The sequence below is a fragment of the Oryctolagus cuniculus genome, chromosome 16 (assembly GCF_051225735.1).
Source record: "Oryctolagus cuniculus isolate XC-2025 breed Fujian yellow rabbit chromosome 16, ASM5122573v1, whole genome shotgun sequence".
Taxonomy (NCBI): domain Eukaryota; kingdom Metazoa; phylum Chordata; class Mammalia; order Lagomorpha; family Leporidae; genus Oryctolagus; species Oryctolagus cuniculus.
This window is the reverse complement of record NC_142882.1, coordinates 93,107,993-93,128,722: the sequence shown is the minus strand read 5'-3', so window position 1 is coordinate 93,128,722 and position 20,730 is coordinate 93,107,993.

Genomic DNA, 20,730 nt, shown 5'->3' with positions numbered 1-20,730 from the left:
AACAAGTTAGTTCACACTCTCGACAGACTGCTCCGCCCTGATCTCTGCCACCACAGCTAAGGCGTGGAGACATCTGCAGGCCACGTGGAGCTCCTGTCCACTCCTGGCCCGTGTTCTCTCTCCCTGGTCTTAGACAGCCAAGTGCTAAGGACGGCCACTCAAGTGCTTTCAGGCTGGCTGTTGTAATGTGTCAGCAAGTGAATAATGAACAGCCAAGCACTGTTATTAAATAACCTGACTTAGCAACACCTAAGTAGACATTGTCTTAACATTTGTGGGGACTAAGAAAATTGACTTTACAGGACTGATTACCATTTTAATGGAGTTAATACTTAAATATTAACGAGGTCCTCAGGAACCATGGGCAAGCAGTTTCTAGTTCAATTCTACTTTAAAGGAAAAACGTGTGACTCATTAGGGGCAAGCTATGTCCTCAAATGTGGCTATGGCACAGCCCCCGCGTCTGTGTTTCCCTCGTGGAGTCCCTTGCGAGAGGGCACACTGCGGTGACGAAGTATCAGCGAATATCTCAGTACACTGGTGGGCTGGGATTCGGCATCTCCAGCGATGGAAGCAGTCTGAGGCCTGGGAAACACTCGATGAGAGCCATGAACTCCCTAGATCTGAAAGTGCTGCATCTCCAGCGTAATAACTGCTTCACCGGGATTTTCAGGGAGTTTTTGCTGAGGGAGGAAGTGAGACAAAGATCGAACTCAGGCTGCAGCAAGAATGGGGTGCAGAGACCCACAGGGTGCAGGGGAGGGGTGCTGTCTCCCCTCACCCACTGCCGTGGACCGAGCTGAAGCCTGCGTGGCAGAGACGCGAGAAAAGCATCCACGTCCACGGAGCAGGAGCCCTGCACCGTGAGGCGGCTCCTGGCGCTGGAGGCGCAAGGACACAGGAGACTGGGGTCTGCCCAGTGTGCCCGGCAGGGGAGTGAGCAGCTGTGCAGAAAGGGTTGAGAGGACGGCAGGGCAAGACCTGCGTGGTTCCCGAGTCCCTGGCGGTCAAGGCGCCCCCTTCCCGCGGTGTCTCCCTGGAGGGCAGCTCGGGACAGCCGTCCTAGGGCCTCCTGCGGGGAGGAGGACAAGTGGAAGAGGGGAGGGGCCTCCCACTTCTGCTTTCTGAAATGCCAGTGCCCTGTTTGAGAGCAGGGTATCCCGACACCTTCAGGGACGAGAGTTCCTAGTCCGGAAAATGTCTCGTGCTTTTGGGATTCCTTAAAGTTTATGACCTCACAGCGCGTCACATGTGCCTGAAGAAGAACTGAGGAAGCAGAAACGCCATTGCTGGCGTGGTGAGTTTCTGGTGCGCACGGTGCTGAAATATCCCATCACAGCTCACAGCGTCACATGCCGATCACGGTTCAAGAATGGAAATTCTGTGTGTCTCGTTATCTAAGTCTCTCAAGCAGGCGTGGAACCCACTTGGCCCCATTGCATCATAGCGGGACTAATGGCTGTTACCCTTGGATCTCCTCCACTCTTTGCCCACCAGCTCTGCGATTCTGTGAGCCTCCCGTGGAGGGACAGCTCAGCTCAGACGCTCAGACGCCGCCTCCTGCTGGCCGCCTCCTGCTGGCCGCCTTCCGTCGAGCCATGCCTTCCGTGTTCTCCTGAATTCTGAGCGTGTCTTTCACCGTGTTCACAGCTCTATAATTTTCACCGCTGATGGATTCTTTTACATTCTTCAAAGACAAAGAACTGACCCACTGGGCTTTGTATTCACAATGGGTTACACAGCAGCTGTTCTGTCGTAGGCCCAGAATATGTGGAGATTGGTGCAGACAAGCCTTGCATTTGCAGAATTCATTTGTTCTTATTTTAAGAATCTCTATTTCTTCATTGTTCATTCTCAGGCCCTTTCTTCATAAAATGGGGAGGAAAAAGTAAAGTTGACTTTTAGGACAGTTGCAGTGAGATGCCGGCACTAATGAAAACTATTTCACAAGCTATTAATTTGTAAAGTCTTTTACCAAGACTAATATATGATTATTTGTTAATCTCTCTTAGTTGCATACTAAAGAGAATTTTGACAGTTGTACTTCAGCCTACTCTACCAGCTCAGGGCAGTGTGATTCTCTTAAAAAACAAATTGTTTCAGTGGTGGTCATTGGTACTGGCAGGGGGCCTTCACTGGAGACCCTGCACTGGGGATTGGGCCAAGCTCAGCACACAGCACAGGCAGTGGGAATCCACGGTTGAGGACCACAGTGGCAGCCAAGGCGTGGAGAGCGGAGAGGGCCCCCACGGGCACGGGTCCAGGCACAGAGTCCAGGGTGCAGGGCTCTGCTTGGCTTCAGAAGAGCGGGGAGTGAGCCCCCTCCTCAGAAGCTCAGAGCCGGTGTGAGCTACTGGCCCCAGGACTGGCTTCGAGATGCACAGAAACCTAAAGCCTGATACTTGAGAACTCGGGCCCTGGCAGGGCTTCCTGGGCGCTCCTTCTCCAGCTCAGAGCTTAGCTGGGAGGGTCCTGGGGGCCTGGGGGGCCTCCCCTGGCACCCAGCTGCCCGAGGTGCCAGGGTGTGTCCCCAGAGGTCCGCTCTGTCATGGCTGAGCCACTGGACTTCCAGGCTTGGCCCCTCACCCCAAACGCGGCTAACTGGCCTCTGGCCTCTCATGTTTACCAGACTCCCACTGCAAACATGGACCTGAGGAAAAATGTGTGAAAACTGTGCAGTGACCTTTGATTGCCACTGTGGGAGCACAGGGGGAGGGGACTGCTGGCTAAAATGGGCTGGCAGGAGTCTTGCTGCAGTCTAGGTGATCAGACATCTGCTGGGGGAGGGGGGGAGTGGACCCTGCTCTGATACTGAGGGTGACCACATAGCAAGGACCCGCTTCTAGCTAACTTGAATTAGCAGGATCTTTGCCAAACCTGGATTTTGCAAGGAAGTGCACGTATGGGCTAGGAGAGGGTCCAGGGCCTGACTACAGTCAGCCAGGTGAAGGCTCTGACAGTTCTTTCTGGGCACTGTTTCCACTTAAAGTGATTTTCACATCAGTCAGCTTCTCACCAAGCTGCTGGGGGAGGGAAGATGAATGGAGCAGAGGACCTCCTGAGATCCCGACAATCCTAGGATTCTATTTGCTATTAGCATTAAAATAAGTCAGAAAACAAATAACTGGCTCTCCAATCACTTAGGTTTAAAAGCCTTTGTGTCCTAAACTACACTCAGGGAACCCCAGCCTGCCTGAGAGCTGCATATTTAGAACACCTGCAGGTCTTATCACCATTCCTACAATGAAATTACCCTTCCGTCCTCATGAAAAAACACTAAACAGCAAAGCTCCTCCTTGTCTGATGACGGCTAATTTACATTACAAAATGCACTAAGAAAGGGAAGAAAACAAAAACAGGCATCATGGTTCCTGGACTACAAAAGCTCAAGTCAAAGTGGACTGGATCATCAGTCACAGCATCAAGTAAACAGCGCGGAGAGTGCATTTCACACCCAGTAAAAGCAAATCCAATCACAAAACAGCGTGAAAGGACAATCTCATGTTGCTTGACTTCGAGAAACTGGACTCCCAAACTCTGTCCACCTCGTGAACCGCTTAACTTTGCTGCCTGCGAGTCGCTAAGGAACACGCTCTCTTACACTTCACTCCATGTGATTTGTCGAGTCCTTCCTAATGCACCACCCCAAATGTGATGTCGTGAAGAACCCTCAGTCTTTGAGGATCTCTCTCTTCTGCAGGGAGCGCCTTTTCTGGGTGGTGACCTGGGGGCTGCACTCAGGCTCTGGGCACAGGCGTCTGAGAGCTGGGCAGCAGGGAGACTCTGGGAGGTTGGTGGGCACCAAAGAAGGCAGCAGCTCCTCCCGACAGGGGCCTCTCCTGCTGGGGCGGCTCAGCTTTCCTGTGCCTTCCGCAGCAGGGAGAACTCCAGGGCACACCAGGGAGGAAGCCAGGAGCTTTTAGGCCTAGCCTCGGAAGTCATAAATAATTATTTTTCTGGAGTTTCACTGGTCAGTCCTGTGCACTGGGGGCAGGGACCACCAGCCACAGGAGTCTGGGGGCTCTTGTGAGTCAGGTGCCCACTGTCAGTCCTCTTGTTATGGGCGAAATGGTGGTGGAGAAAAGATGACCTCAGTTCTTTGTCTCACATGGAAGAAGAATTTCCAAGTAGACAAGGCAAAGAGAAAATCAAGGCGTATTTAAAAGTAAGATTTATGTAAGTCAGAGACCCCAGCCAGAGTGGTCTGGAGGAAGGCTTCAAGAGGAAAAAAACCAAAGAGGCTGCTGGTGGTGGGGTTTTTAAGCACAATTTTGAGAAACAAACCATGAGTCAGTGCTAGGCGAGGACAAATCCCCCAAAAGACCTGACTTGTAATCTCATTTACCCTGTCTGGCTCGCTCAGGATTAAACAAGAGCCATCAGAAGGGTGGGATACTTGTTTTAAGGTCAGCTGAGAGCTCATGAGGGGAGTCACCAGTCCCTTGCTGCCCTCTTGATAGGACTGGAAGCTCCCACGGAGCGGGCAAGTGGGCACTTTTGATGTTTAAAGATAACACTTGGGGAAAGCAAGCATTTTACACCAGCACCAACCTGATTGCCCATCAGCCCTCTGAGCCCTCACCCTCTCCCAGGGGTGCTGTCCCTTCCTGACACTGCAGACCCTCTCCCTCTCATTACTGCCCCATAGCTGCTGCCACCGCCTGGTCGAGTCTCACTCCCATACTCCCGCCAGTGGAGAGTGATGAGAGGGCTGCAGTCCTGCCTGTTCTCCCTGTCTGCCTCAGGCAGCTGCCCTCCCTCTGATGGAAAGCACAGAGCGTCCTGGAGAGATGCTGGCTGGCTGAGCTCTGCTTCAGTGAGTGTGGGTGTGCTCCGATCTGTGTGTCCTGATTGCGTTGTAATCGACACATGAATATACTTTACGATGAATATAGACGTTTAGCCTGTTAATATGATGAACTATAGTACAGATTTTCTAAGAATATACTAACTTTGATTATAAACAAAGTATACTTTTTATGTATCACTAGATTAGATTTATCAATGTTGTGTTAATATTTTATATTTCTTTTTATGGCAAGATTAGACTGCACTCAGTCTGTTTTATTCATGCTATTTTTTAAAAAAAACATATTTATTTATTTATTTGTTTACTTATTTATTTGAGAGCTAGAGTTTCAGAGAGGCAGAGAGAGAGATCTTCCATCCACTGGTTCACTCCCCAAATGGCCTCAATGGCCAGAGATGGGCCGATCCAAAGCCAGGAGCTTCTTCCAGGTCTCCCACATGGGTGCAGGGTCCCAAGCACTTGGGCCATCTTCCACTGCTTTCCCAGACCAGAAGAAGAGAGCTGGATTGGATGAGGAGCAGCCGGGACTCAAACCAGCACTCATATGAGATGCGGGCGCCACAGGCAGAGGTTTAGCTCACTACACCAGAGCACCGGCCCCCATACTGCTTTCAATATTAAATACTGCAAGGTGTCCAGCGCATAACAAATCTTCCCAGCCAGATGAATCAATTAACTTACAAGCTTTTATTGGGATTCCACTCCCTGGTGGTTCACTGGTCCTAACAGAGCGGGGGTCCAGGGAAGTCGCACGTCAGAGGTTGGGAGGGCTCCTTGTGTAGATACAGGGAGGGGGTTGGTTAAAGGCTGAGGCCTGTCTGATCCTCACTGGGTGACCTTTAGGCACCCGCGGGGACCTTGGCAAGGACTTTTCCTTCCTGGAAGTGCGGATAGGGACTCTCCATTCCCGGAAGTGTGGGCCTTCTCTCCTGCGGATCCCAAAGCTACCAAACATGTGCTCTCATTGTGCTACGGCTATCACAGCTGTGTCCACGCCATCGCTGTATGTCAGCTATCAGTTTTTAGTTCATTTTTATTATTTATCTAATTTAGTTTCTTCCTATTTCTTGCTGTATGTCAATTCATTCTTTTGTTAGTCATTTGACTTGTCTGTCAGAGGCTTATTGCATTGATTTTGACCTTTTAGTAAGCTTTTAAAGTTATGATTTCAAATTTTTAAATATTTTAGATTAATAGTTTTGAAATCGTTTTAATTCTATATATTGCATTCTACAATTACATATTTAAAATTTATTTTCTATACTTATCCCAGGACTGTTTAGAAATATGTTTTGCCTTTTAATTTATAAAAATTCCTTTAACTGTTATTATCAAACCTAATTTCACTGTGATTAGTGGATGTTTTTTACACCAACTTTTTCAATATGTAGAGATTTACCTCATGGAAAACTTTTGTCATTGTCTCATAGTCACTTGAGGAAAATTGTGGCAAAGATGGGTGCAGGATGAGTACCGACTGCCTCACCTCTCGGGTCTGTTACACGCTGTGGGTCTCGGATGTTACCATTCGTAGGAAAGCCTGGCACGTCCACTGGCTCGGGTCTGCACTGGCAAATACGCCTTCCCCAGGGTGCTGTTAATTCGACTCTGATGTCCTGTGACAAGGTCAGAGTCTGCCACCAAGGGACGGCATTGGAGCCCTCTGGAGCCACTATCGTCCCCCCACGCCTCGCTGCACACCTACCGCCCCAAACAGCTCCTCGGCTCTTCTGTGAGAGGCCGCTCCAAGCACATTCTTCCCGAAGACACCCCAAAAAGCTGCTTTTTATGTTCTCACCCGTCTGGGTCTCTGTACAAAATAGGATTAATGACTGTTCCCTGCTCTGCGTGGTCCCCCACGCATTTCCATTCTCATCTTTTTCTGTAGGTATCACAGCTTCTCCACGAGGTAGAAAACCCTCGAAGCCAGTTAACTAGGCTCGGTGGGCACTGCGAGCTCTGTTCCCTACTTTAGAATCTAGAAGTAGCCTCGTGTCTTCTCACTGGTGGCGTGTGTCCCGGCACTGACCTGTGGCACTCTGTCCTAATGGCCACCACTTCCAGTCACGGTGCCACTTGGACCCGACTCATAATTTTGCAGCCTTTTGGAGGGGCCCAGCAACTCTGGTGGGTTCCTTCTGGCAACTCTGCCATGCTCCAGAGACCAGATGGCTGCACCCCGAACGGTCAGCAGCTGAAGTGCGGTGGTTTCCCCAGCCCTGTGCCTGTCCTTCCCCACTCCTGTGCCTGTCCTTCCCCACTCCTGTGCGTGTCCGTCCCTACTCCTGTGCGTGTCCGTCCCTACTCCTGTGCCTGTCCTTCCCCACTCCTGTGCGTGTCCGTCCCCACTCCTGTGCCTGTCCGTCCCCACTCCTGTGCCTGTCCTTCCCCACTCCTGTGCCTGTCCTTCCCCACTCCTGTGCGTGTCCGTCCCCACTCCTGTGCGTGTCCGTCCCCACTCCTGTGCCTGTCCTTCCCCACTCCTGTGCGTGTCTGTCCCCACTCCTGTGCATGTCTGTCCCCACTCCTGTGCATGTCCGTCCCCACTCCTGTGCGTGTCTGTCCCCACTCCTGTGCCTGTCCGTCCCCACTCCTGTGCATGTCCGTCCCCACTCCTGTGCGTGTCTGTCCCCACTCCTGTGCCTGTCCGTCCCCACTCCTGTGCGTGTCCGTCCCCACTCCTGTGCCTGTCCGTCCCCACTCCTGTGCCTGTCCGTCCCCAGCCCTGTGCGTGTCCATCCCCAGCCCTGTACATGTCTGTCCCCACTCCTGTGTGTGTCTGTCCCCACTCCTGTGTGTGTCCGTCCCCACTCCTGTTTGTATCCGTCCCCAGCCCTGTGCATGTCTGTCCCCAATCCTGTTTGTGTCCGTCCCCGGTGCTGTGCGTGTCTGTCCCTGGTCCTGTGACAAAACCTCTGTTGGGGAACATTGACTTAGATGGACAGTTCCCTGGCATTCCTGGACTTCTATTCCCTGTGGTAGAACAGGCTGTCATGGCATGAAGCTAACACGCGGGTCAGCACCACGGAAGGAAGCGTCCACCCGAGCAGGGGTCAGCAGAGGTTGCAGGAGAGTGAGGCCATAGAAACGTGCAGAGGAGGTAGGGGCAGGGACCCGCTGCCCGGCTGCCGGTGTTGGTGTCCAACCCTGGCTCCTCCCTGCTTGGGCCGCAACGCCCCTCCCCCAGCCGACTTCCCAGCCAGATGGATCCACTCTGGGAAGGAGGAATGCCCTCCCCATGGTCCCCCGCGGCTACCTCCTTCTGGGCGTCCTTCCACAGGGTGGTCAGCACAGGCGTGGCCAGTTTTCCAAGAAGGGAGCAGAGTCCAGTTCACTGGGTGGGTGGCTGTGAGTCTCATGTGTCCACCCAGTGTCCTCCTTGGCTCATGGGGTGGGACAGACCATCAGGTAAGGGCTCTCGTCAGGCACTGGCTGGGGCCCCGTGCCAGGATCTCAGAGCCCATTCTCACCTGTGTGCTTTCCACCAGTGTCACACCCTGCCATCACAGGTGCCCCGGGTGGGTGGGCCTGCAGAGGCCCTGCCTCCAGCACCCACCTCTGCACTTGGACAGCACAGGGCCCCGCTTGCATCTCACAGCCCTGGGGCACCCCGCTTCCTGCATCTGCCTCTGCACCAGCCCAGCCGCAAGTCTCTGCGGCTCTTCAGAAGCAGGCCGTGAGGGACCACTTAGAAGTAAGAGTTACCGTTGGACCACACCGCCGTCCGCCAGGCGTCAGCAGGAAGAGAGAAATGAAGACACACACCTGTAGGCTGAGTTTCTGTTTCCTCCGCCGTATCCCTGGAGCAGATACGTGCTCAGGAAAGACCCAGAGAGCAGACGTGCCCATGATGATGCCGGTGCGCCTCCCCGACGCTCACCCTCCAGCGGTGAGAACCTGCCACCCTGGGCTCTGCACCGTGCTTGCCTCTGCTGTGTGATTTCCCGTTCTGTCCTTTCAATGGGACCGAGCTGCGTTTCGTGCTTTCACTGGGGGCTCCCTGTGCTCTTCTGTACGAATGTCCCTGGCCTCTCCGGGGTCCCTGGTGCTCTGCTTGGGGAGAGCAGGATTTGTGTCAAGGCCTGGTCCTGCCTGCTCAGTCGTGCGGAGCACACAGCGTCTCACAGCCGCTCAGCTCGCCCTACAGTGAGAAATCAGCACATACGCACGTGAACAATTGCTCATGGCTTTTCCAGTGGGCAGCATGTGACCCCCAGACCACAAATTACTGGTCCATGTTCTGTATATGACCTTTTTAAAAAATTTGCATAGAATTGATTTGAATCCAGATATCAATCTGCGGAGGACTACTTCCCGCAGTAGTGAGTCTCTCCGCTTCTGAAGACGCTGTAGCTACCGTTCTTCCCGTTATTTTAGAAGACGCTGTGGACTGAGCTTGTCCGTGAACTCCACCCGTGCCTGGCCCTCTCGCTGACCCCATCATGTTAGTTTCTGTCACTCTCCCTAGAACTACACAGATGTCACGTAACTGAATTTACCCCCCTCTCTGATTTAGAGGCTACTGTTTGAATGGTCTTTGCACTGCCCAGAGTGACCAATTCAGGAGAACGACAGCGACGCCGGCAATGCCGGTCTGGTGTCTTCCTTTAAGGATTAAGCTTAAAGGCTTAGATTAAAAGCTGTAGATTTCCGGTAGGATTCTGTTGACAAGTTAAATTATCTTTCTTACTGGATTATATTACAATTAATCTTAAAGGATGCTGAATTTTATCAAGTATTTTCAATATCTGTTATAAAGATAACAATTGTTTGGTTTTAGGATTTTAGGGCTCAAAGGAGAGGAGGTGGCTAAAGTAGAGTAGGGGTGAGAGAGAACGGGTGGAGCCTGCAGGACAGGGGTGGGGTATTTGGGACCAGCTCTGTTCCCCTGAGCAGCAGGCAGACTCCCTTCTTAAGCTGCTTGTTGGGGGAGGTGCAGGGCACCACGTGGACCTGATAAGGTGGGAAGAGCAAGGGCTGGGTGGGGGCTAGTGAGAAAGAATGGGGGAGCTCGGGAGTCCCTGGGGGAGGTGGGGGGATTGGATCTGCTTTCAGCCAAGGCGCTAACGTGGGGTTCTGACCTTGTTCCTTCAGCAGTTGTGTGTATCCTCTTTTAATGTGTTAGTGAAGAGATTTTGTTTTAGTTCTCTAAGATCTAGTTCAGTATCAGCCGTCATTCTTTCCTACCACCTTCTAAGTACTATTTTAGTTCTCTGCATTGACATTAATAAATATAGTTTATCTGTACCCTTGTTTGATTTTGTAAGTAACAGAACACTAAGCTGTTTTCTTTTGGATGTTTAAGATTCATTTCACCATCTCGTATACCCTGAAGCAGTTTAACAAATAGTGCTGAACACTGAAAACCTGGCACAGATATGCCCCGCCCAGAGTGGGGAGTGCTGCCCCAGTTCATAAGAGTGGAATTGGGGCCACATTATTCATTCATTCAATTATGTGATGGAGCAAGTGAACACTGGATGTGATGGATAAAGTAGAAATGCACGCTACCAGATGGCTAATGAACAGTGAGGAGGAGGATAAAGAAAGGAAGGGAAATGAGACAGAGGGCAGTTCACAGGGCAGGGCTGGGTGCCGGGGATTAGGGAGCTCCAAGATGAGGCCACACAAACATCAGTGACAGCAGTCACCAAAGGCACTGAGATCTGTCAGGCAAGAAACCTGGCGGGGAGTGGAAGCAAAGCCAGAGCGGTGAGTGCAGGGGGGTGTGACAGGGGGGAGTGGTGCCCTCTGCGGCCTGAGGTGGCCTGTTTCACCAGCCAGCTCCTGCTCCGCTCGTGCACCAGTCCTCGGCCACCTCTTGTTCCTTAGTTTCTCCTTTAGTGGTGCTTACTCCCCATCAACAAAAACATTTTCCATCAGGGAAAAATCTCCGGGTCCTGGCAGAGGTCCCAGTTGGAGACCCTGGGGACGGAACTCAGCAAAGGGTGGAGAGTGGGAGTAGGGGCAGGGGTGAACGACGAGAGAACCATGGCTATAGGGTGTAGGCATAGGGGTGTGCTGGAACAGGACGGGACCTGGCTGGGGGAGACCATAGGGTGTAGACACATTAGGGTGCTGGGATAGGACAGGACCTGGCCAGGGGAGACTGTGGGATTCAGGCATAGTGGGGTGTTGGAACAGGACGAGACCTGCCCGGGGGAGATAGGGTTGGCAGCAGCCACCTGGCCGCCCCGCAGGACAGATGATCCACAGCCTTCGACTGGCCTTTGTTTTCTGAGGCTGCTGCGGGAAAGCTCCCGCAACACTGGCCTCGGGAGAGCCCGCCCCACCACACAGGAGGGAGCCATCTGAGTCAAGTTTTGGAACACGTGGTGTTTGAAGAAGGCGCGTCTTCTGATGGCTTGGTGAAGTATTCGTCTGCCTATGGGCTGAGAGGGGCTCATCCCTTCTTTCTGTTTATTGCATTTTACTTTGTTCTATTTTACCTTTTTTATTTTAAAGGCAGAGTTATATGCATGGAGAGAGGTCTTCTATTCCACTGGTTCACTCCCCAATGGCTGCACCATCTGGGGCCGGGCCACTGAACTCAGCAGCCAGGAGCTTCACCTGGCTCTTGCCGGTAGGTGCACCAGCCCAAGAACTGGGACCATCTTCCACTGCTTTCCTGGCCGTTTTACATCAACTTTCCATGACTTCTTCACCATCGCTTTTCACTGTAGAGCGAATTTCTGTGAGCACACTGCAGGTTCTCCAGTGATCACCTGCTTACTCTCAAGCCCGCTGTCCGCTCCTCCCAGGCTGGCCAGTTGCTCCCACACACATAAGCCCAGTGGTCCCTTTCCAGTCTGGGTTTTTCTGAGCTGCTGGCAGCTCTGGACTTGGCTGACCATGGGATTTTTTCAAAGGGACTCCACTGGGGTGTAGGATGCCCCATCCTGCCGTCCTGTTCCCTTTTTTTTCCCTATCTTCTTCTCTTGTCTGCTCTCTCAGTCCCGGAGGCTGGCTTTGCTGAACTTCACAGTTCAGTTGTTATGCTTCTAGTCTTTATTCCACTTGCTCCCTGGGAGATCAGCTCCACAGTGTTAAATGGCACACACGTTTGCTGACTGCCACATTTTCATCCCATCTGGAGCTCCTGTTCCACCAACAGTGGCTTCCCTTTCATCCTCTAGAGAACGTCTGGTAGAAGTCTCAGACCAGACAGGTTCACGACTTGAATCCTGATCTTCCCGCCAGAGGAACCAGAGGGTGGGAGATCTGTTTTTCTGGATGCTTAAGCTAAGTGGACCTTGTGTGCATTCCTCGTTCCTCCTTCCCACTCCACGCCCAGCTCGTCATCGGATGCCATCAGCTGCACTTCCAGAATACACCCAGGACCCGGACCCTCCCTCCACGCTGTCGTCACCTTGGATCTGTCCCGGATCATGTCTGTCAGGGATTTTCAAGAAGTGGGGGGGGGGGGGGGCAAAGGTTTCTGGCAGGTGCACTAACAGACTTCCCCTGCTGTTCATCTGCTTCAGCTGCTTCCCGCCCCCCCCCGCCCCCCCCCACCTCAGGTCTCTGGGTGCATTCGGCTTTCCTAGGTCCTTCCCGAAATCCTTACTGAATGCAAGCGACTTGCATACCCCTGGCATCTCACTCGCCCCTCCAGCTCTCTGTCCTAGTTAGCTGAAGTGTTCTTACCTCCAAGGTCCTTACTGCTAACAGGCAGCCTACATGTTTTATTTATCTCCTTGCTTGTTTACTGTCAACCCAACCAGAGGGGAAGCTTCAGGAACACGGATTTTTTGGTTTGTTTTATTTGCCACATAAATACTGCTGGCCACACCCCCTCCCTTCTACTGAAAGCCACTGTTTTCCTCACTGCTGTGCCCATTGATTGCGTGTGCCTGTTGTTGAACAGTCCAAAAGCAGGGACTCATGAAATGTGTAGTCTGGAGTTGGCTCCTTTTACTTTGAGGGTGGTGCTTCGTAGCAGGATTAGTTCACTGTCTGCACTGCACATTTCCCACTGAGAATACCCCACATTTTAACACCCTTCCTTCCCTCCATGGCCCCTTGGTTGTTTCCTTTTTTTGGATATATTTATCAGTGCTTTTATGGTTGTTATTATTTATGGTCTCCGTGGCACATGTCTCATCTCTGCAGACTATATGCTGAGAGTATACCCTACAGGACACAGTAATCTAAAGAATATATTACAATGCCAGGAATGAGCACCACACAGTTACAGTATGTTCAAGCTGTGTGTCTTATGCTTATGATGCTGGTTTTACCTAAACTTTTCTGTTCCTAAAACACACTTGTTAACTCTCAAATTGTCTTTGTAAAATGAGTTGATAAGTATTTCCTTTATTTGTTATCTGCAAAAGTTAAAGTAAGATAGGTGTCATTTTCTCCTTAAATGCTTAGTGGATTTGAGCATCGTCATTAGACAGATATATAACATACACACGCACACATATATGTGTATATATAAACAAATATAACATAAACAGATATAAAATAATATGCTTGATAGACAATATATGTCTCACAGATACTTTATATCTGTGTAGGAAGTGGCTCACTTTTTCCATTATGCATGGTGGGCTTCTGAGATCCACTCTTCCGCCGACCTGAGCGTGGACAGGAGTCTGCAGTGAGCTCAGTGCTGTGCTCTCGAGACTTGTACCTGTGGAGGACTGGGGAGGGCTGCAGAGCCTGCGCAGGGCTGCCGCTACCACAGCAACCTTCCTGTGGGCCCCTGAGACGGACGTGGCCTCCACATCGTCCAAGTAGACCTGCCACTGGTGAGGGCGGCCCTGGGGAGGACGTGGAAGCCCTGTGAAGGCGGTCTTTTCATTGGAGGGCAGTTCCTGGGGAGGCACGGGGCCTGCAGCACACAGCTGATGGATGAGTGCCCCTGCCCTAAGGACTGAGAGACCCTGCGGTCTGCAGACTTCGGGCAGTGGTGCAGTCAACGACTGAATGAGTGCGACACAAATGCCCAGAACGTGGCCCTTTGGGGCTCCTGGAAGGGAACGCCAGGCAGGGCTCGTAGGAAGCAAGAGTGTCCTCTGCTCGGGGCGCATCCACAAACCTGGTTCATTCACCTTTACGTCAATAAGGAAAGTAGAAGTGAGTATTTTCCAAATTGATTGAGCCTTGTCAGTGTTGCTGATTTGGGGTACAGTTTGGGAAGAGAAAGTGGAAAGGAGGAAGAGCTAGATAATCCGAGTCCCAATGTGCTGGGAATTGGCTAACCATGAAAGATGAAACTCCAAGGAGGACAGGGCTGTCCCTGATGCTGACAATACCTCCTCTGTACCCACTCAACAGCTGGGGTACCCTGATGAATTCACAGTCAATGTGGGTAAGAAACGGTGCCACGTTGGGCCTCATGCCTGGTTACAGAGACAGTGACTCCGCCCACCTCAGTCGGCTTTGGGAGGAGGAGGTGAGTGAGGAGAGGAAGTAACCACGCAGTCGGCCGGACGGAGGACGTGTTTAAGAAAGTGTTTAGTAAGGAATGGATTGTATGGGTAGATATTTCACTCCAAGAGGTGAGCTGTAGAGGATAGGTGATGCTTCCTCTTAAAAACAAATCCCCACACTTCTTGAAAATCCAAAATTGTATGTGACTTCCCTGGATTCATGGTCATTTCCACCTGACCGTTCATTCAACCCATCCATTACTGGGGCTTTTGTAATAATCTTTACTCTCGCAATAATGTCTACGTTTGGTAAACTTACCAACGGTGGTGGTTCTTCCCATTTGAGAAACCAAAACCCCCTGCATTGGCTCTGCTTATGACCCGGTCCCGAGGACATGAGCACACACCAGCTTGGGCCAAACGGGAGCTTTAGGGTGGAGCTTCCCATCAGGAGCTCAGTGGGGGAAGCTGGGATTACTGGGATTCCGTTTGCTTGCAGAGCCGGCGACCATCCAAAACCAGCAGAAAGGTCCAGTGCAGGCCCTGGCTAAGGGGGAGAGCAGCCGTCTCCTGCCTGGGCAGTTCCTTTGCGTGGGGCTGGATTTCCAGGATTCCTGGCCATTTTCCATGCTTGGTTCTTCGTTTTCCCATTCATTATTTTATTTCAGGCCTAGCCTTCTAGAAATGTCTATTTTTGTTAATGCTACCAAGGATTATTGTTTTCAGAGTGACATTATTGCTCAGATCCTGAGACTATGACACTGTTCTCTCTTGGGAGAACAAAAATCAAGGTGATTCGGCTGTGTGACAATTCAGCTGTGTGACAACTCCAAGGGTCCTTTAAATAGGGCTTCCCAATTTGGGTTCAAACAGAGAATGCGGGTGAAACGTGTTGGTCCCATATCAAGGAACAGGCAGGCTCCTAGAACTGTCACGCCACTAATTCTTCAACGGAATATGGCTAATCTCCCCTTTTTTTTTCATTAAAAGTTCTAAATTCTACCTGAAAACAGACTTCAACTTGGTGGAATACAAAGCAAGAAGCAGAAGTACTCATAAAGAATATTTTTGAATTCAAAGTTTTAGGTTAAAAATTCTCCCATGCATATGGCACACACTTTTATTTTGTTCAAGTTTTAAGATACCATCACAGGACAAAAATAAGCAAGACAGGAAGCATGGCCACATGGCAAGCACGTCTCAGGATTATTTCACTCAATTATGGAGTCATTGAAGGACTGGGGGTGGGACATTTAGTTTTGATTTTAGAAATAATACTGTGATAAGCAACAAGTGACAGTCATCGGGTAAGGAGATGGCTGTGAAAACTATTTCAAAAATTCAAAAAGCTGGCTAAGCTAAAGTTGTGGGAATCGAAATAAGGAGAAGTAAAATAATGAGAGAACACTTAGGTAATACAAATAGTGACAGTCAGGTTTCCATGAGCGCTTACGTCATGATGTCTTAAGTAATTAGTAAACACATTCAGTGATCTGGGATACTGCAGCTGCCATCGTTTTGATAAGGGAGAACATAAGGACTAAAATAATTTCCTATGTTCTGTAAATCAGAGGAGGAACCTGACTGAGAAAAATAAATGATTTCATGGCCTGAAATTGGGTGACTTGGTGGATAGCAGATCAGTTACTAATCCTGTGATTGTAGGAATAGAGAAAATTTGGATAGAAAAGGTTGACAAATTTTATTTTGATTTCTAATTTCAAAATCTCATGAGGTTATATTCAGTAGTCACACTATATGGATTTGGAAAGTAACAACAACAACAACAACAAAACATTAGTGTGGATTTAGAAATTACCATTTTGCTGGGCCAGCACTGTGGCGTAGTGGGTAAAGTCCTGGTCTGCAGTGCCGGCATCCCTAATGGGCGCTGGTTCAAGTCCCAGCTGCTCCACTTCCAGTCCAGCTCTCTGCTGTGGCCTGGGAAAGCAGTCGAGGATGGCCCAAGTGCTTGGATCCCTGCACCAGCATGGGAGACCCGGAGGAAGCTCCAGGCTCCTGGCTTTGGATTGGCACAGCTCCGGCCATTGAGGCCATCTGGGAAGTGAACCAGCAAATGGAAGACCTTTCTCTTTGTATCTCCTTCTGTCTGTGACTATGATTTTCAAATAAATAAATAAATATTAAAAAAAGATATTGCCATTTTGCATAACCATTGATGTCAGGGGTCAAAAATGATATCACAGAGGCAGACCGGGTGGAGGAGTAGAAGTTTAAACATTTGCTAACACACAGCAACCTCGTAGGCACCAGGAAGAGATCCAAGACCTTGAGGAATCGGAACAAAGAGGGTTTTCGGGATGGTAAATGTGAACTGCATCCTGGGAGGAATTGCGAGAGGAGCATGAGAGGTGAAGATCGAGGCGCTCCTCAACGTGTCTCAGAGTGGCTGACGTTGGCAGAGTCCGTCTGCGGAGTTTCTGAATTCATCTGCCAGAATCATCGCATTCCAAGGAACTAGAGGGCAGACTTTTACTTAGCGTAAGCTCAAGAAACTTCCCTTGCAAATGCAGAACGCCAAGTAAAGCCAGTTTAAACAGAACGGAGCATTCTGCGTCCCCAACACAGCAGCTGGGAGGATGAAAACAGCCCTCAGGGAGCATCGTGTTTCCGGGACTCTAGATAGAAACAACTTTGTTCCTGAAATCCGGATTAGTCCACAGAGAAGGAAATGTGGCAACGTGAGCGCTCACGCTTCATACGGCAACCTGTTTCCACGAAGAGAGGCGTTCTCCCAGGCTTCTGTCTAAGCAGTCCCTGGGAACCTGATGGGCCCGCGCTGGGTGACACAAGGTTCTCACAGGGCAACGCACGCTCCCAGTAGAAGGCACCAGCATCCTGTGCACTTATGAGAAACACAGACAACTGCAAGAAGGGGCAGTGGTTCCCAGATTGAGCAGCTAGTGCCGGATGGCTGCTGGGTGCGTTGTGATGGGCTTCTGTGGCTGTGGTGGGCCTCTTGTGGGGGTGCATCCACGCAGGAGGCAAAGAGATTGTAGCTGGTGAGCTTGCAATTCTGTGGTTGGGAACGCCCAGCCTGCAGGCCATAGGAGCCCCGTGAAATCATTTGGTCTGACTGTGCCAAGGCACTTGTAGGCGGGACTCAAAAGTTGAATAAATCTATAGCAGATTAAGTTTTAGCTTGCTGATGTTGCATGGCCCACAATGATATTATTAACATCCAGTGGCCCTTGGCAGAAGAAAGATTTGCTGGCCCTGCAAAAGAATAAAAGCTGGGCTTAGAGGAGGAAAGGAAGAAACCCTTGCCGATTTAGGTAGGATGGGTTGATCACCTTAGCTGGTAGCTTCACATGCGGCCGCAGCCAGTTCTCACTGTCATCAGTATGATTTTCCACATTTTTATATGTACCCCAGAATTTAGGATGCATCACTACCAATATAATTTCTAGAATTTGTGCATGTGTGTTTGGTGGGGAGGGAGGTAGTTCTCTCTTGATCTATGTGCTTCCAAATACAATTTTCATCCCTCCAGCATTTTCCACTCAACAGCTTGGGCCATTTGCATTTCTTGGCCCCATGCCAAGCAGACCCTCTTAATTAAACACACTCGCACTCCCGGTTACACCTATGAAACACAACATACAACATGTGTGGGCTTGCATCCTAGAAAGTAAAATGTTTAAAGCAAGATAAGCACAAATGCAAGCATACACACAACAAATATATTTCAGAGTCCATGGGAAGATCAAAGTAAATCATAAATTCATTTTGGCATAAAAAGACTTGAAATCATATAAGCGGGGGGTATGCAAAAACTTCATGGTAAGTGTCTATTATAAGGATTTCACAATGTTTGTGCCTTTGCCACAATAAAATTCTTGCATTGTACTAGCGACCTGGACAGCTACTCCTTCCTCGAGTCCCCCTCCTCCCCACAAGTCTCTGTTCCTTTTGTTCCCCAGATATTCCTCTGTCTTCTCTCTAATGCAGTCAGAGGTACAAGAGGCAAGTTTGCAAATTTCATGGCAAAGCAGAATTCAAAGATAAGCTCATGTGTGCGCAAACGTTTTTGAAATCCCTACACAGAGGTTTTCTTAGTGTGCATGTTCTATGCACTTTTTCAAGACCATCAGATGCATGGATTCTAAACCTCTTGCAGCAAGACGCACACACCCTTGCATCCCGTCTTCCATGAGCTTCTAAGGGAGCGCTTGTGTCCATTGTCCCTACGCTTCACGGACGCTTGCTTCCAAGTGTTCCACAGAGCTGTGCCTCGAGGTGTATTAGGACATTTTGCATCAAATAGGAAACAGTGAGAGAGGTCACCAGGGTCCAGGGAGGGGAGGACAGCACTTCACAGGCAGAGTCTCTTTTAGGAATCGTGATGGCGACGTTATGGAAAAAGAGAGCGGTGATAGTTTCTCAAGAACGTGACCAATGCCATCTTTAAAAATGGTTAACATAGCAAGTTCTCTGTAATGTGTGCACTTCCTACGGGAATTTAGTCAAAGTAGGCACTTACCGTTGAACTTCTCAATCCCCTGAATGACTCGCTGCCCACTCTGTCATGTTCCTGGTGCCAAGGATTCTCCTGTCTTCACGGCACTCTTCTAAGACGGATCCTCTGTGTGGGGAAGTGGCGCTGTGCGTTGTAGGATGGTAACAGCGAGCCTCAATGGTGTTAAGTGAAGAGAGGCAATTTGCTGAAGGCCACATGACTTGTGAATCACTCACACACACACACACACACGCACACATGCGCGGAGTCAGGGCTCTGTGTGCACAAACAGCATGCTGTGGCTGGGCCACTCATGTCTCACCCAAGACCTGGCTAACATAGCGCTTCTGCGTTTCTGACTTCAGTTCCTTCTGTGTACTGGGGACAAAGGATGCGTGGTGGGAAGACGGTGGTTGGCACGGTGGGCTCTGTGAAGCCTGGTGCAGGAAGCTGCGTGGCAGGCGCCGCCGTCAGTGGTTTCACGGCATCCGCTCTCCCCCCTTTCCACGCCTCACAGGTTGTGTTCCAGCTTGACCCCCAGATGTGGACGTGAGTCCTGGCTGCCCATCATTCTGTCAGGTTCCCACCTCCTGTGTCCTCATGGTGACTCTAACACCACCAGAGATGGGTTTTCCCACACAGAGGCTGGTGTTGCATGGCTGGCGTCCCATTCACGAGATGCTGGGTCCACACAAGGGTAGAGGCTGGTGTTCCTCCAGTGGGCTCTTCCCAGGGCTTCCAGTCCACAGCGGAAGCCTCACCGCTGCACGGCCACCCCGGCTCACGTGTCCGCAGTCACACTTTGTGCAGAAGGGACTCGCGTCCTCACATCCTGGACGAGGTGCTGTGGTCCCCCAGGTGGGTTCACCCTGTGCGTGGATCCTCACCGCCTCGACGACCCCCACGAGAACTCAGCACAGCACATTGTGGGAAGTGTGCCCCTCACCCCTGTCCCTCCCCACCCCCTGTCCCCTCACCCCCTCCAGGCTGAGCCACATCTCAAGCTTGAGCCCACCTTGGTTTCCTCTTTCTCTCCCTCGCCCAAGGCCCCCTCTGCAAGCTTAGATTTCATGACTGAGCTCCAAGTCATCAAGCTGGAAGTTGTTGGCTATTTCAGAGGACAGCAGATGGCTGCCGGAGAACAACACAGCTGGCTCTCCGTGCAAAGGAAGCGAAACACAAACCGGTTCCACACTCGGACCCACAGCCAAGGCACCCTCCAGGCCCAGCCTCGAAGCTTTGACGCCCGAGAAAGGCTCATCCTGAAATGATAGTGGAAAATACGGTGGGTTCCGTTTTATCTTTGTGAACAAGATAACTGATCTCATTTTTTTTGGCAGTGTTAGCCTTACAGAAAAAGTTGAGTAAAAACTAGAGTTCCTTCGAAGCTCCTCTGCCCTCTGCCCCAGTTTTCTGTCCGGTTTACAGGGTGCACTCGCGTGCACCGTGGGGGCTTCTGTGTTCTGGTTTCTGACTGCTGTGTCTGTGTGTGCACGCTCCTGGGCTGCTCCAAGTGCTGAGTGGTTGTCTTTGAAATCACACCTGTGTGGACACGCAAGTCTGGCTCTCTGTAGCGCTGTGTCAGCTTCTACAACTCCCACGTGCTGGTTCACTTCCCCAAGCGCCCACCGTAGCCAGAGCTGGGCCAGAGCCGGGCTGGGAGGCAGGAACCCTGTCAGTCTCCCAGGTGGCCACCAGGAGCACCCTCTGCCTCCTAGGGTCGCATCAGCAGGAAACTCCATTAGACAGGAGCTGGGGTGGGGCTTGAACCCAGGTACTCCTGTGTGGGATGTGGGCATCCTAAACACTGAAGACTCTGCTCTCTTTGGCCAGGAAACTTGCCTGTGCATAAGGCAGCTTTAGGTCCACGTTTACAGAAGAAGGTTAGAGCTGACTATGCAGTCAGATACGAAAGCTCAGAAACAAGGCTTCCTCGGGAGCGTCTCCTTCCTGCCACCCCCACCCCAGGGTGGCTTCACCAGTAAGGAAAGGTGTCCTGGCCCGGTGGCTTGCCGCAGCGCACGGAGGGTACAGATGCACTGTACATGGGAGACACTGGC